This window comes from Thunnus albacares, chromosome 20 (assembly GCF_914725855.1).
Source record: "Thunnus albacares chromosome 20, fThuAlb1.1, whole genome shotgun sequence".
In the NCBI taxonomy this organism is placed as follows: domain Eukaryota; kingdom Metazoa; phylum Chordata; class Actinopteri; order Scombriformes; family Scombridae; genus Thunnus; species Thunnus albacares.
In genome coordinates, this window is record NC_058125.1 from 7020407 (window position 1) to 7034378 (window position 13972).

A 13972-nucleotide genomic window follows, 5' to 3' on the forward strand; every position below is an offset into this window, starting at 1 on the left:
CTAATTTTGGGTCAGTTTCCTGATACCAAATTTCAATCCAAAAATGATGCTTTCATTTGAACTCTAACAAAGCTGCACACTAGCTTAAAAATAGTAAAGGAAATCAAATAATAATATGAATAAAATGAATTGAATAGCCCTGTATTAAAGAATATAGTCACATCACAGCTTCCCTATTCTGTTTTATATAGCATTATGTCTGTGGACAGGGGATGGTTAACTGTTCATGCAGCAGTCAACCAGCAGCAGCATTTTATAAACATGACACATGGTGAGAAATGTCTCTTATTTTAGGTCATCATAAGCCTTCAGTTTTACTCAAAACGTGTGTGATGATCAATGACATGATTCATATTCCTACACAGTCAATACTCCCTGGCTATATCAGCACACAAACAGTTACATTGGATTGTAGTACATAAGGTGATGCTAGTGTTTACATGATACAATATGAGAGCACAGCTGCATCAGCTGAACTGGGGTCACAGTAAGGTATCAACACCATAAGGGCCTACGCTACAGTATATGCTATGTTTTAAGCTATCAGCTACCTAGCTGTATTCCAGCTGTGTTCAAAAAACTGACACAATCTTTCATTTAAGTGAGAGTATGTCATAAGTGTGAGAATATTCAGCATGTAAGCAACAGTTCATTCAAACTCAAACTTTCCTCATTTATATTGGTTAATTTGACCAAGATGAGAGCAAAGAAATTTTAATAATCACAACAAGATGCCTAAAACTTTGCAGACCTGAAACATTAGAATGTAATGTGAGCCAGTTTCTAAGGTTTTCTAGGTAGAAAGAGACAGGTGACTGCCAACAGTTCCTCATGCTTGGAAAGCCCAGCATAACAAAATGAACTGAGGGCAAACCACAGTCTGGACTGATGCTCATCTCATATTCATTTATGCTATTTATTGACATGTCCTCAAATGGTGAGTTTGTGTCATGTTGACCTTTTTTTGTCTACAGAAACTGTGAAACTAAACACAGGAAACAGATCCCTGAATTAACAAGACAAATCTTTTCAAAATAAACACTCAAACCTAGTTTTGCTTATAATGTTTGTTAGACATGACTACTGCCAGTGTCCTCATTGTTAAAAAACACAAAACATATAATAAGTGTGTGTTCAGCCTGGTCTCAGTCTAGTGTGTAATATTCTGGTAGCACAAGGAGAGCTTATATGAAGACAAAGTGACCAAAGGGATGGTACAAATTACACACACACACACACACACACACACACACACCTGTAGTCACATATACTGTAGACCTACACAACATAGACACAAATACAATGGAGTTCCCCTGTCTGCATAAGTACAATAGATACAACTTTAATCTACAGTGTGTGCATGTGCTGTGTGTGTGTGAGGGAGACCGGACTGAGTGACAGAGAGAAGGAGAACATTGTAAAATGAGATGATAATGTTTCTTTCCTGGAGCAAACAGGAGCAACTTGTACATGTATTACAACTGTAACATTCCTCGCAAAATTGTATTGCCAACACAGGAAAATAATGCAAGTGTGAGTGATACAGTGCTGTGCCTATTTGAATTTTTATGTTGTTGACTAAAAGAGCTGCAATGATTTATTCTTTTGTGAATAATTTTGAACTATATTAACCACAAGGTTTGTGTGCTTTTAAAAAAAATAAGGCATATGATAATGAGAGTATATTTGCTGTGCTGCTGAACTGCTGAACGAAACTCTTTAAAGGTATACTCCTTAACTGCAATTCGTGGTCAGCGGTTTTTCTGCAAGAGCCATTCAATGTATTTACGTTCAATAATTATCTTTCTATATAGTAGTTTTTATTGGCAGTGACAGAGATACATATTGGCTTCCTAAGAGTGAGGGAGTCACAGGAAAACAATGTAGCATGTAATCAAGTGCAATTTTATCTCATTGATAACAACCTCACTGTTTGTTCTTCCCTCTCTTTACACCGTGTCAGAGCTGTATCAAGCTACTGCTGATGCAAACAGAACATGCTACTGCCCCTGCCTCGTATTTAAAACGTTTAACTGGTGAAACATGGAGTGGTTTTTATTTTGAAGAAACCACAGGAAAAGCAATGTGTTTGTCACCATGAATAACTAAAATATACTAAAAAAAAGTATCTCATAAATCCCATATTATGTCCCATATACGGTTATGAACCTAAGTTAACAACAACTGTTATTTTCTGTCCTATAGGTATAAACGTCAACCACAGTAATACAGATGTTGAACATGTCACAACTTGGCACTTGAAAAGAAAACAGGAGACACACAGGTAACACAGATTAGAAAATGAATTCATTTTTAAAAAACAGTAGAAAATAAAACACTGATGTGAGGATTTCTTGAGTGAAACGACAAAAGCCACATTGCCACCATCTGGTGGAAGATCTCAGCACTAGTATTTCATGAATGAAACACAATATTGAAAGTGTTTTGTTGTCTTATAAGGGCTTGAATGTCTCTCTTATTACCCAAAAAGTAGTGCCTTCGCCCTTCCAACTCCAAGTGACATTTCAGATTGGAAATGTCATGCCCATTAGTTTGCACCTGTCTGGAAAAGTCAGTCACATGTGTCCGGTAGTTGTCATTCAGGCTGAGGTCTTGCTGGTACAGATCCACAGCAGCAGTGGCTCTGGCTCCGTCGCCGCCCTCCAAACAAGCTTGGTGGATCAGCACCTGGGTGTGGAAGGCAGCTCCACTCACCTAGTGACTGAGAGCTGTGGTTGACATGAGACCATCTTTCATCATGGATTTCTGCACTGAAACAATTTGAATAACACTCTTACCGTATATTACATCTTGTTGATGTTAGCCAAATGTTCAGTTCAGTTCAGATATTCATTGTCCCACAATTATTTTTGCTGGAAGGCAGCATGAAAAGCAAGTAAAATAAACAGCCTACTTCAACTCAGTGATGAAATGTTGCCATACAAAAATGAAACTCAGCATGGCCTCTATTCTTCGAGTATCCACCAGCTGAAGCTGCGAATTCCTCTGGTTGAGCGACAGATGTCTCATATATTCATTCATCGGACCTCGGAGGCTTTCTCCTCGGCAGACACCCCTGCACAGGATGTCTCCGGTGCTCATCTGATCACATTTGCCCACATCCAGCTCCAGGACCATGGAGATGACCAGGGTCCCCAGTCCCACTGTATTGGGAACTGACTCCCAACCTCCCAGTGCAGAGCCCAGCTTCTCTGTATAGCTGACTGACATAAATAGAGAACATCGGACCCTGCATCACAGTGGGGGAGTCTAACCCTGAAAACTGCACCAGGGAATTATCAATGATGATCTCAGGTTGATGCTCAACAAGTACGTGCCTGCATGTGGAGGGTAATACAGAAGGCATTCATTACTCATAGACTAGCCTTGTCCTATCCTGTTGGCTCTTCTGCACTTTTTTTAATGATCACCACAAAAGATGACCAAGTGTCAAGAGTGTGGAAGGAGACAAAGAAGAAGAGAATCTTTGCATGAACAAATGCAGCATGGACTTTAGAGCTTCAATATTTTATGTTTTGTATGTTGCCAGCAGTTGCATAAGCAGTAATGACTGACCGTTGGACAGGAAAGAAAGACAAGCGAGTCATCTGAGGAAAATGGCTGCAAGTTATAACATGTTTACTTCAATTTCATATCAAAGCAGCTTTTCTGTATCTCTTTTTTGCATTTTTTCATTAAATGTGGATACAATATTTGGAAAATATTAGCAGAAGTCAAAACATAAGGACTTTCAGACAGAAAAATAGACCTCAAACTTCAAATTCAAATGTTAAATTGGAAAACAAAGGTAGGAAATGGGCATGTGTTTGCTTTTAGTGGTTTAAGTATATTGTGGTAAATACTATGCATCGGTCATCAGTTCCAACAGCAAGGTGATGAAGACTGAGTCAAGAAACAGACAAAAGTCTCCTATCCTATCCTAAACAAACTAGGTAAAAAAGTAAAGTCTCTTAAGGATAAACAACAGTATACAGTACTGTACATCTATCTGAAGGTGCTCTGTCTGGAAAAAAAACCCCAACATAATCCATGCAAAGACATGAGGGGTGTAGTATATCCAGGAGTCACTTTGTAAATGTCTTAATTGATGTTAGTGGTGGAGAAATTAAAATTGAACTGTCTTATACTTAGTCTACTTTGAACAAAAAACATCTGCTACAGTGGCATCTTGATTTCGCAAGAAGTAACATGAGTCAGCGAGGAGGTTCAGGTCATATCCCACCATGGAGGTTCCTTTTCTCTTTCTACTGACCCTGAGACTCATCTCCCTCTGATCTCCGTATGCCTTGGCAAGACCCTCAAAGCTCCCCCTGGCACGGAGCAGCTATCTCCTCTATTCCTGGGATGAAAAGGAAAAACCTCTCACCCAGCGAGCATCCTGGAAAGCTCTGCAAATGCTCCTCCTTTTATTTCTCGTCTTTGAAGTGCTCACTTCCTGTCTACAGCAGGTTGAATAGGCAGAGAACTGATAGAAGACAATGTAAAAATGCTGGTCAATGGGCCCTTTCATCCAGGTCATTAAATTGTTTTCCAGTGGTCAGAAAGCACCTCAGTCAACTGAAAGGTCCTTTAGCTTTACTGTTGAGATAATTCAAGGGAATTAGACATTTTAACAGAGACCTCTCATGAACTCTATGCTTGTGCAATCACTCGCGTGCAAACAAAAAAAGCTCTTTTGTTGTGAATATTTTTTTAAATGTTGGCTGGTAATGTGAATACATATTTAAAGGCTTTATTCACCTAAATAACAAAAAAAACATGTTTTATCACTTAGTTCACAGTATGGGTCAAGGTCAAAAAACACTGGTTCCTGCATTTCCCATAATACAACTTAAATGTGTCATTAATTAAACCCTCCCTACCTCCTAAATGCCCACTTTTTTCAAAGCTGACACCTCCAGTTTATGATGCAAGCTTTCTGTTAAACAGCACTCCACTGATTTAGTGTTGTACCTCTACAACATAGTGGGACTCACAATGGACAGTTTGAAAAAAGGATCAAAAGCGATCCAGCAGAACCAGAGATATCATCTTTTTTATGACACATATTAAACTTATTTGTTAAAACCCAGCCTACATTACCTACAATGCAGCTTGACTATCGACAGTTTGAAATTGGTGAAGTTCCCCTTAAAAAACTAAACAGCAGCATCTGTTTTTTTGGAAACTGTGTCTCCATTAATCATACTAATCCACAGATTGCACTGCCAGTAGTTATTCATAGGGACTATTTCTTTAGTAGAAAATAGTTCCACAAACTGCTCTCACCACAGATAAAATTCCATTCACCTCCATTGTATTTTGTATTGGCGTGCGTGATTAGAGCTCTTCTGTGGACTGTGTGGGCGTATAAAGATTGTGCATCCGTTTGACCCTGCCATGAGTTTTGTTGTATCTTTTAGGGTGAAAAGCTACACCTTATCATTGTTATTGGTTTATGTAGTTTGGCAAGTGAGCAGAGGTCTAATCAGTCAAAGTGAAAACACCATACCCTAAACTTAACCTTGTATTTTAGTCGCTTAACCTTAACCTTGGTATAATTGCCATACAAGTGATCTTTCCCTATACTTTTATCAATATTTTACCCCTTTTTTATGCTTTGTCATAGTACAAGTCAGTCTGAAGTCAAGACTAAATTAAATCACGTCATGTTATGTAAGATAGGGCCTGCTGTTGGTAATCAAGCAATAGAACTAACAGAAATGCAAAATTGATTTCACTTTGCATCATGTATCTGCTTTTTCTCCTTTAAAATATCGTATTGTCTTACATAACACATTTGATATACTGTAACTTACGTTCACGTGACAACTTATTCAACCACATGTGTCTTCAACTTAAAGGTTTCACACCCTAAAACGCTGGATCAACTGTATTCCAGAGGCAGAAACAGGGCAACATACATCGTGTTCAGGAAATGTCATCTGGGAGTGTATGTAGAGGTGAAAGTTTAGTAAAATGAAAATAAGTGTGGGTTTTATTGTGTAATAGACTGACTGCAGCCAAAGCAGTGTAAAAATAGAAGCACGATGTGATCCCCCGGTGTTACACAACTGGTTATGGGTAGGGGACTCTTGACGTGTGTTATTAAGTTCTGTAAGGCTGCCACAGCCAGGCAGTGTGTTTTGCTGCTGTTGAGTTTGACGTCAAGAGGCAGAAAGGGGGGAGTGGGAGGAGGAGGAGGGGAAAAAAAAGATTTTTTGTCCCTCTCTGCAATTCTCATGAGTTTGTATGAGCACCAGTTGATATTGCATGTGTATGTACAGTGTGTGCATGCACGTGCCCCTTTACACATGTATGCATAAACACACATGCACATGTCTGTAAGTGTTCATTTATACTTATGTTGTGTGACTGTGTCTGGTATATTCTCCCCTTAATGTCTCCCATGAGCAATAGTTAAAAGCTTTTACATTTTATAGCCAATATAATGTGTGTCATTCAATTTGATTATTCCATAAGCATGTGTTTAAGCTCCTACAGAGGTGTCACTGTGCACAGTAATATGAAGTTGACATCGGACCGGGTTTAATAGCTTTGCCTTTGCCTCACAAACATACAGAAACATTGTCTAGTGGAATTAGTTTAGAATATGAATACAAAAGCCCGATATCATATCCCAGCTTTGCAGAAAAAATGCTGAAATGAAAAAGTCAGACTACAGTACATTGTGAGTGTGAAAGCAGTTATCAGTCACAAGTGGACACAGACACACATGCTTAGTTTGAGGTATCAGACTCCCAACAGATAGTTGTCAAGGACATTAGCCAAGACTGGACAACTATTCATCTGGCCATGTACAGTGGTATCTAAGCTGATACAACAGGCTGTGTTGTTACATGACAGACATCAGACAGATACTAGCACTGCATGTCTACAATACAGTGTCAAAGTTGTCCGCCATGCAGCAACACTACTACTGTGTTACTGTGTACAATAGTATATGTTAAAGGAAATGTCAATACTGCTAGCATGTCAGCCTATTCAATAGCTTAGCTTAGCTCAGGTTATGAGGTGTGACAGACTATTTCTTGACTGGGCCTGACTGTTTCCCCGTTTCTAGTCTTTATGCTAAGCTAAGCTAACTGGCTACTGGCTGTAGCCCTATATTGAATGGATACAAGATACAAGAGTGGCATCCATCTTCTCATCCATCTCAGCAAGAAAGTGAGTGAGTGTATTTCCCAAAATGTTGTATTATTCCTTTAAGGGCCTCAGTGTTCTTCAAATGAGGTGCTTGTCAGATAATCTAACTCATCCAAACACGTTTCCAACATTGAAACTTGGACCAACATTAGCTACTTCAGCTAAATCGTGCTAATTCTGGTATCAGCATTGAGTAACATTAAACTTACTAAAATAGTGTGACAAAAGTCCAACTCAGAGCAAATCCTGGAACCGGGGAGAGGAGCAGCTGAGTGAACTGTCAATCACAGCTGTCAATCAATGACCACACAGCAGACATCAAAGCTACTTTAATTTTTCAAATCTTTTTAACAGTGCAGTGATTTCCAAAATGACCACAAGCATGATGAATGTCCGAATTTAGCAATTGATACCATAATGACCTGTTGAAAAGTGGCTGTCGGTGGCATTGTACTTTAAGGTACATCCATACTGGCTTCAGCTTCAAGCCATACTACTTGCCGCTTGGCGTTGTTATCTCCAATGTGATTCATTGCATTGAGACCACAAAGACTCAAAAAAGGCATGGAGCTATGGAGAGACATCAGGGAGGCCATATGGTGGAGCCAATCCTCTCTTCGATTGTGACCATTCAGAACCTTTTTGGATACCTTTTGCCTTCAGATGGGGTTGGACATTTTATGAACTAGTTCTTTTCAACGTACTTAACATTTATATCTATGCACAGACACCTGGTTGCTTTTGCTGCCTTGGAAGCATTAGTCTATAAATCAGGAAGAGTCACTGAGGGTGCTTGAGGGGTGGCAGTCGGAAGCCAGTCTTGCATCTCGATCCATGCCAGTTGAGCCTGTTTCATACGGATGTTGTCATGGCAGCAAGCAGACATAACAGTGAGGAATCCTTCAACCCCAACCCTCCGAAACACATTGTCGACCCTCTGTGTCTTTTACGCACTTGACAGTCCTTTTCGGACTCAGCCTCACTGGACCTGACTATCCACCCAAGTCTATAAACTCATACTTGTAGAGTCCCTCAGTTTATCATGTCCATGTTTATATAGGCTGTGTGAAGACTGCATGAGCTGCAGAACCAGCGAGTTCTTAGCCTATGAAGTCATTGGGACATTGAGATTACAGGCCCTCATAGGCTCACCAATGGTATCGTAACGATATCACACACACTTTGAGCTGAGGATTTGACTGGCTCACTCTTTTATGTTTTTGTGTGTTTGATAAAGCCAAAGAGAAAAGAATAAAAGGGAGGATAACAAAAGAACAAAGAGGAGGCAGCATGAAAAAAAATCAATGCCTTCACCATACTATTATACTAGCATAACTAATCAAAGGCATCTCCATCACTGTGTGTGTATACGCTATGGTCTTAAATAAATATGTAACAATTATTTTTACTTCAGCTCCAAGACCTGGAACTGAGACAGAGGTTTTAATTTGCTCACATTGCCTGCCCTTCACCTCCTCTCTGCTCTCCTCTCGCTCAGCCCAAAGCCATTATGGTTAGATGGAAATGTGCTTATTACACAACCCACCCCAACCCCCGACACCCCCACCCTGCAACTAGACATATTTGTCCATCGTAAAATGCTGCATTAATAACCCATCACACGTAGCTTTCCCAATGCTGTATATTTATCTTAGCCTTTGCCTAGCGTGCAAGCAAAACAAACACGCCACTGCGGTTGATCGGGCGGCGCGAGAGAATGGAGAATGCGGCCTCGAGTATGTTCGATATGCTATGAGCGGTTTGTTTTGAGTTGCAAGCTGGGAGCGGTGAAGTGAAGCACTGGAATAAAGGTTCGCCAGAGTGACTTGACGGATTCCTTACTGGCAGGGTTAGCAAGTTTTTGGGGTCAAACGAAATTGGATTTGTTCCCCAGACGTTAGTTATGAAGTGAGGGTTTACTCATTTTCAGATTTTTGAAGGTACTGATTAGGTTCAGTGTATCTGCAGCACTCATGCAGGATAGAGGGGAAAAGCTAGAATGGGGAACTGTGCGATGATAATGCGAGTGTTAGCAATACTAAGGCTCTGTGTGCGTTATGGGACTGGGCTAGGAGCTTCAAAAATAGAGGCTTGATTGCATGAAATTGTGTCCAAGTATTTAAATTATTTTCGAAATGGTTCCCAACATCTCATGGACACTGAATTTAAGGCATTTTTTAATACTTTTGTGGTGTTTATTGGCGAAATTCAAAGACTCAAACAGCATGTTTTAGGGTACAAGTTATGACATTTCCCTTATTTTGTCATGTTGTCAAAATCATTGATTATAAAACTGCTTCTAAATCAAACCATGTCATGTTTTCTCAGGAAGTTGATATTCTCAAGATGGAAATAACTGTGGCCTGTTGGTCAATGTTTTCAAGGCCATGGATTGGCAACAACATTTTAAAATGCATGACGCAATACACGTTTTGTTTTAAAACACAACTTGAAATCGTGCTCCTTTTCAGAAACACAATGTTTCATAATCATACAGTCAAAGGCTGAAAATGACAATGTTAACTTTTTGGTGGTTTGACACACTTTCCTCGGTATGTTACTAAAGGACCAGTACCAAAATCCAATTACGAGCTAGCTGAAATGCTGGTCAGCATCCAATTTGTTCAATAAAGCTGTATTTTGATATTAAATCATTTGACTACCTACATTAATATAGGGCTTCACTAAATATACAAATGTAGGCACAAATTTTCAAAGTTGTGACTTTGGAATGTTGATGATGGGAAGAGCAGAAACCAGTGAGTATTACCACTGAACTTTGAAAAAACAGAAACTGCTTCAAATTGTCTGCTATACATTGAAAAAAAGCTGTAAAAAGTTGTAAAGCTGATATAGTGCTAAGTGGATAGTGGTGATATTTTTTCCAACTCCTCCAGGCTTGCTGGAGAGATCAACACACACCATAACTCATGTTCACAAAGTACACATTAAAAGTGGCAGGCTCAAAATTTTTAACATTACCTGCAGCTACTTCACTTTATATACACTGTATAGATGATTACTTGCTGAAGTTGTACTATTGGCCCTTACTTGTTGAGTTTTATTGTAGTGATGCTGGTAGTCACGACCACTACCTGTTGCTGTTTATAACACACTGCAATATAGTTGTAAGCATATTTTTCAAGTTCACAGTTTTTCAAATCCATCTTAAAACAATAGTCAAGTCCACAAATGGACATTGAAAGATGTTTTACTCGCTGTAATCATTCCTCCTGTTCATACTGACCATTAGAAGATCCCCTCCAAATGTGCTTAAGATTTGAGTGATGGGGGGCAAAGTCCGCAATCCTCATTAAGAAAAAAATAATTTGAAAGTCTATCTGAAGATAATATGAGCTGTCTGAATGAGCAAAGAAAGTGTGTATCTTCCACTTCTGCAGTCTGTTTAGTGCAAAATTCCCCCTTTGTGTCTCGACGGACAGTGTTTTCCTGTTCAGCTGCAGTGGAAGGACAGTATCACAAAGACCTTGGCGCTAAAAAGGCTGTAAATTTGAAAGCTATTGACTGGATTTGACTCATTTGGATGGCTGAAATCTCATATTTGCTTCAAATAAACTTTGAATACTTTTTTGCTCAGAAGAAGGCTTGTGGATTTTGTTCCCAATCACTTAAATTGAAAGCACATCATGAAGAGATCACTTAATGGCAAGTATGAACAGGAGGAATGATTATAGCAAGAAAAACATGACTATTGTTTTAAGACAGATTTAAAAATTGTGAATCTATCCTTTAAGAGTTTATTAATGTACAGTATTTATCAACAAATATAAAATCTCCTCTGAAGACATATTGTATATTATTACAAATATACCAGACTGTTATTGATTAGGATGATGCTTCTCTCGCTTATACCCAAAGTGCGCATTGGTTCAAACTTACCATTGATTTTCCACTCTGTCACTATGGGAATTGTGTCATTTCGTATGATCTATCCCCAGTTGGAGTTTCCCTGCTGTTCCGGGATTCAAACCAGCAACCTCCTGATGACAAACCTCTGTCTCTCTACATCCTCCAATATACTCTTGCCTCATATTTTCATTTGGTGGGTGATAGTCCACCAACGCTGTGGTACGAGGAGGTTGGAATACTAACGTATCATTACTGTTCCATTGGGAGAGACTTGAAAAGATGAATGATCGTCTCAGTCAATATAGGGAGTTATGGCTGCCGGGGTTGTCGTGGTAACAAGCTACATTTGAGCGTAGGTGGGTAAACAGTGCGGTTAGTGTTTTGGATATGAGCAACAAGGATCCCACGGGTGTGTGTGTATGTGTGTGCATGTATGTGTGTCTATAGTGAATTTGTATGTGTCGAATGCATGCACACATGAATGACTGAGTGTATTTGTGTTTTTGTGCATTTTGAATGAAACCCATTTAACTTTATTTCGTTTTTATCAGCCAGGATAACTCTTGTAATGTCAGTGTATCTGTATGTATGCAATGTGTATTGTGACTGTGGTGTGTGTGTGTGTGTGTGTGTGTGTGTGTGTGTGTGTGTGTGTGTGTGTGTGTGTGCCCCCTGGTTTTCCTCTCCGCTCAGACCCTCCGGTTCTTGTCAGATAATGGTTTTCCCACAACTCCCAAACGTCTCTGGAATCTCATCTTACTTGTCCTGATCTAACTTACTGTGTACACTTTGTCTCCCTCAAATGGTACATGTAGTAAAAAACTGTCAAAATACAAGAAGTTGCACTTGTATTATAAACTTGATCGTGGATCATGGAATGTACCATACTGTATATTTTGCACATACAAATGATTCATAATCAGTCCTTTCTTTGGGAAATCATTAAAAGACAGTGTTTTGTTGTGGCATTGTCCTCCTGACCAAACTTGCACCAGAAGAACGTGAACGTGTGAACATGACTACAGTCTTTGAGGTTGATAAAGTAAAAAAGCAAACAATTGAACTAAACTGCAAAAGTTAATGATTCACAAAAGGAAATATTGATTACTCAGTTACTGTTTAGTTAGCTGATTATTGATGATTCATAATGTCATTTTTATACAGACACAATGTACTCTTGAGCTTAAAAAACAGATTGCACATTTATGCATTTATCCTTCAATTGCAAGCCCATAAGGCCTATAATAAGGACTTAATTGACCTAATATAAATGCACAGTAATTTGGCTTAGTGACCTAACTGCAATACAATGTGGTCAACTCATGGGGTGACATTAAGAATTAAATGCATATTTATACACACATGCAACAACAGGACCTCACACACAGTGGCTAAAGACTATACAACACAATAGACTAAACACATTTAAAAACTCAACTTAAGAAAGAATTTATTTGTGGTAAAATGCATCAAAAATAAGTAGACTTATCTACTGAAGAATGGCAACATTCAGACTGTTGAATTATTGATGTTCACGTGTAAGCAGTGTTTTACTGGTGTACCACAGCTGCAGGCTACTGGTGTAAAGCCAGCATGTGACACGCTTCATAACCTTTTTCTGTTTAAATTAAATATAAATGAAATTATATGAAACATTCTATCATTGATGGCCATTATCAAAGTCAAACTCTATGTAGAGAGATAGAGCTGGCAGCAGCAGCAGCAACACTGTCTGTGTGGGCACCACAGGCGTGCAAGCTGCAGCAGTTCAGCGATGCAGACGTGCTTAACATGCTTAACAATCCAGTACAATGCTGCACTTAAGCCCAAACAACAGCAATAATTAAATGCACTTTGTTCATTTTCACTTGAAAATGAAAGTGGAATGAATCTTTAGAGACTTGAGTACTGTGAAGTGGTAATAATAATACACTAGTACATTAAGATAAATCTTTAAAGAATCACTGGGTGTTGAAAGTTAAAGGAACATTTTAGCCCGTTAACTAAAAACTTACTTACTGCTGACTTACTTGCCATTGCATTGTGGTAAGTTTCGTGCAGTGACTGTTGTTAAAATGCTTGTCTGTGTGACTCTGACATATGAGATTTTATTTTGCTGTCAAAGTCACATGATCCTTTTCACAATAACCATGTTTGCTTATTGTTGGCTTCTGCTTTTTATTTTCCCAAGAGCTTATGAATGCAATGCGTTTTAGCAGCCAACTTGTCCGTGCGCCAGCAGAGTTCCAGCTTGCCACTGCGTTTCCACTCATATAAATGACAAAAAGCTAAAGGATACTAATATTTATTTTTTGGATTACTCATTCAGCAAGTTTAAATCTCTGCACATTGATTTTTATTTATACTTGTGAAATAAATTGAAACCACTGGCCAAACCGCATAGACTAAGTGAAATCTGTGATGTGATTTATGACTATTTTACATACTGCACAAATAGAAATAAACAAATGGAAATATGTCGTTTAGCAGTAAAACTGACAAGTGAAGCAACTAATTACAGATGAGAGTGTAGAGTTCACTTCTCTGCTTGTGTGTTGACACAGTATTGCTGGGCTACAGGATTTTTCATCATTTTCATCCAGAAAAAAATACAATAAAATTTTAAAACTGCTGCTTTACACTGCACTCTGCTCCCTGTCAATGACACTCATTTAGCCTGTCTTTATCAGCCTGGATACTTCTTATTTTGTAAATGACAAAATGATTAAAAGACAAAGCAGTGAGTGTCCTAAAAATATCCCAAAAGTTCTTCCTCACCTTCAAAGTTATTAGTAGTAGAAAAAGTTATTTGTCCATCTTCAAAAGGCAACAATGAGGTTCACTCTCTTGCTATTACTGTCAACTTTTCTTCAATTGTCTCTTTTTCTCTTTTTAGGCAAACCTTCCAGTTGTGTCTGCCAGTAACAATGATCTT

At 38.8% G+C, this 13972-nt stretch overlaps 1 long non-coding RNA gene across 2 annotated transcripts in view; it reads left to right on the plus strand.

The window, feature by feature from the left end:
• LOC122971621 overlaps positions 1 to 13972 on the plus strand; it is a 123843-nt gene that overhangs the window by 33551 nt on the left and 76320 nt on the right. For both annotated transcript variants that reach the window (XR_006399533.1, XR_006399532.1), the window contains exon 5: positions 2206 to 2284. This is a non-coding gene — a long non-coding RNA (uncharacterized LOC122971621). The remainder of the gene's footprint in view (positions 1 to 2205; positions 2285 to 13972) is intronic.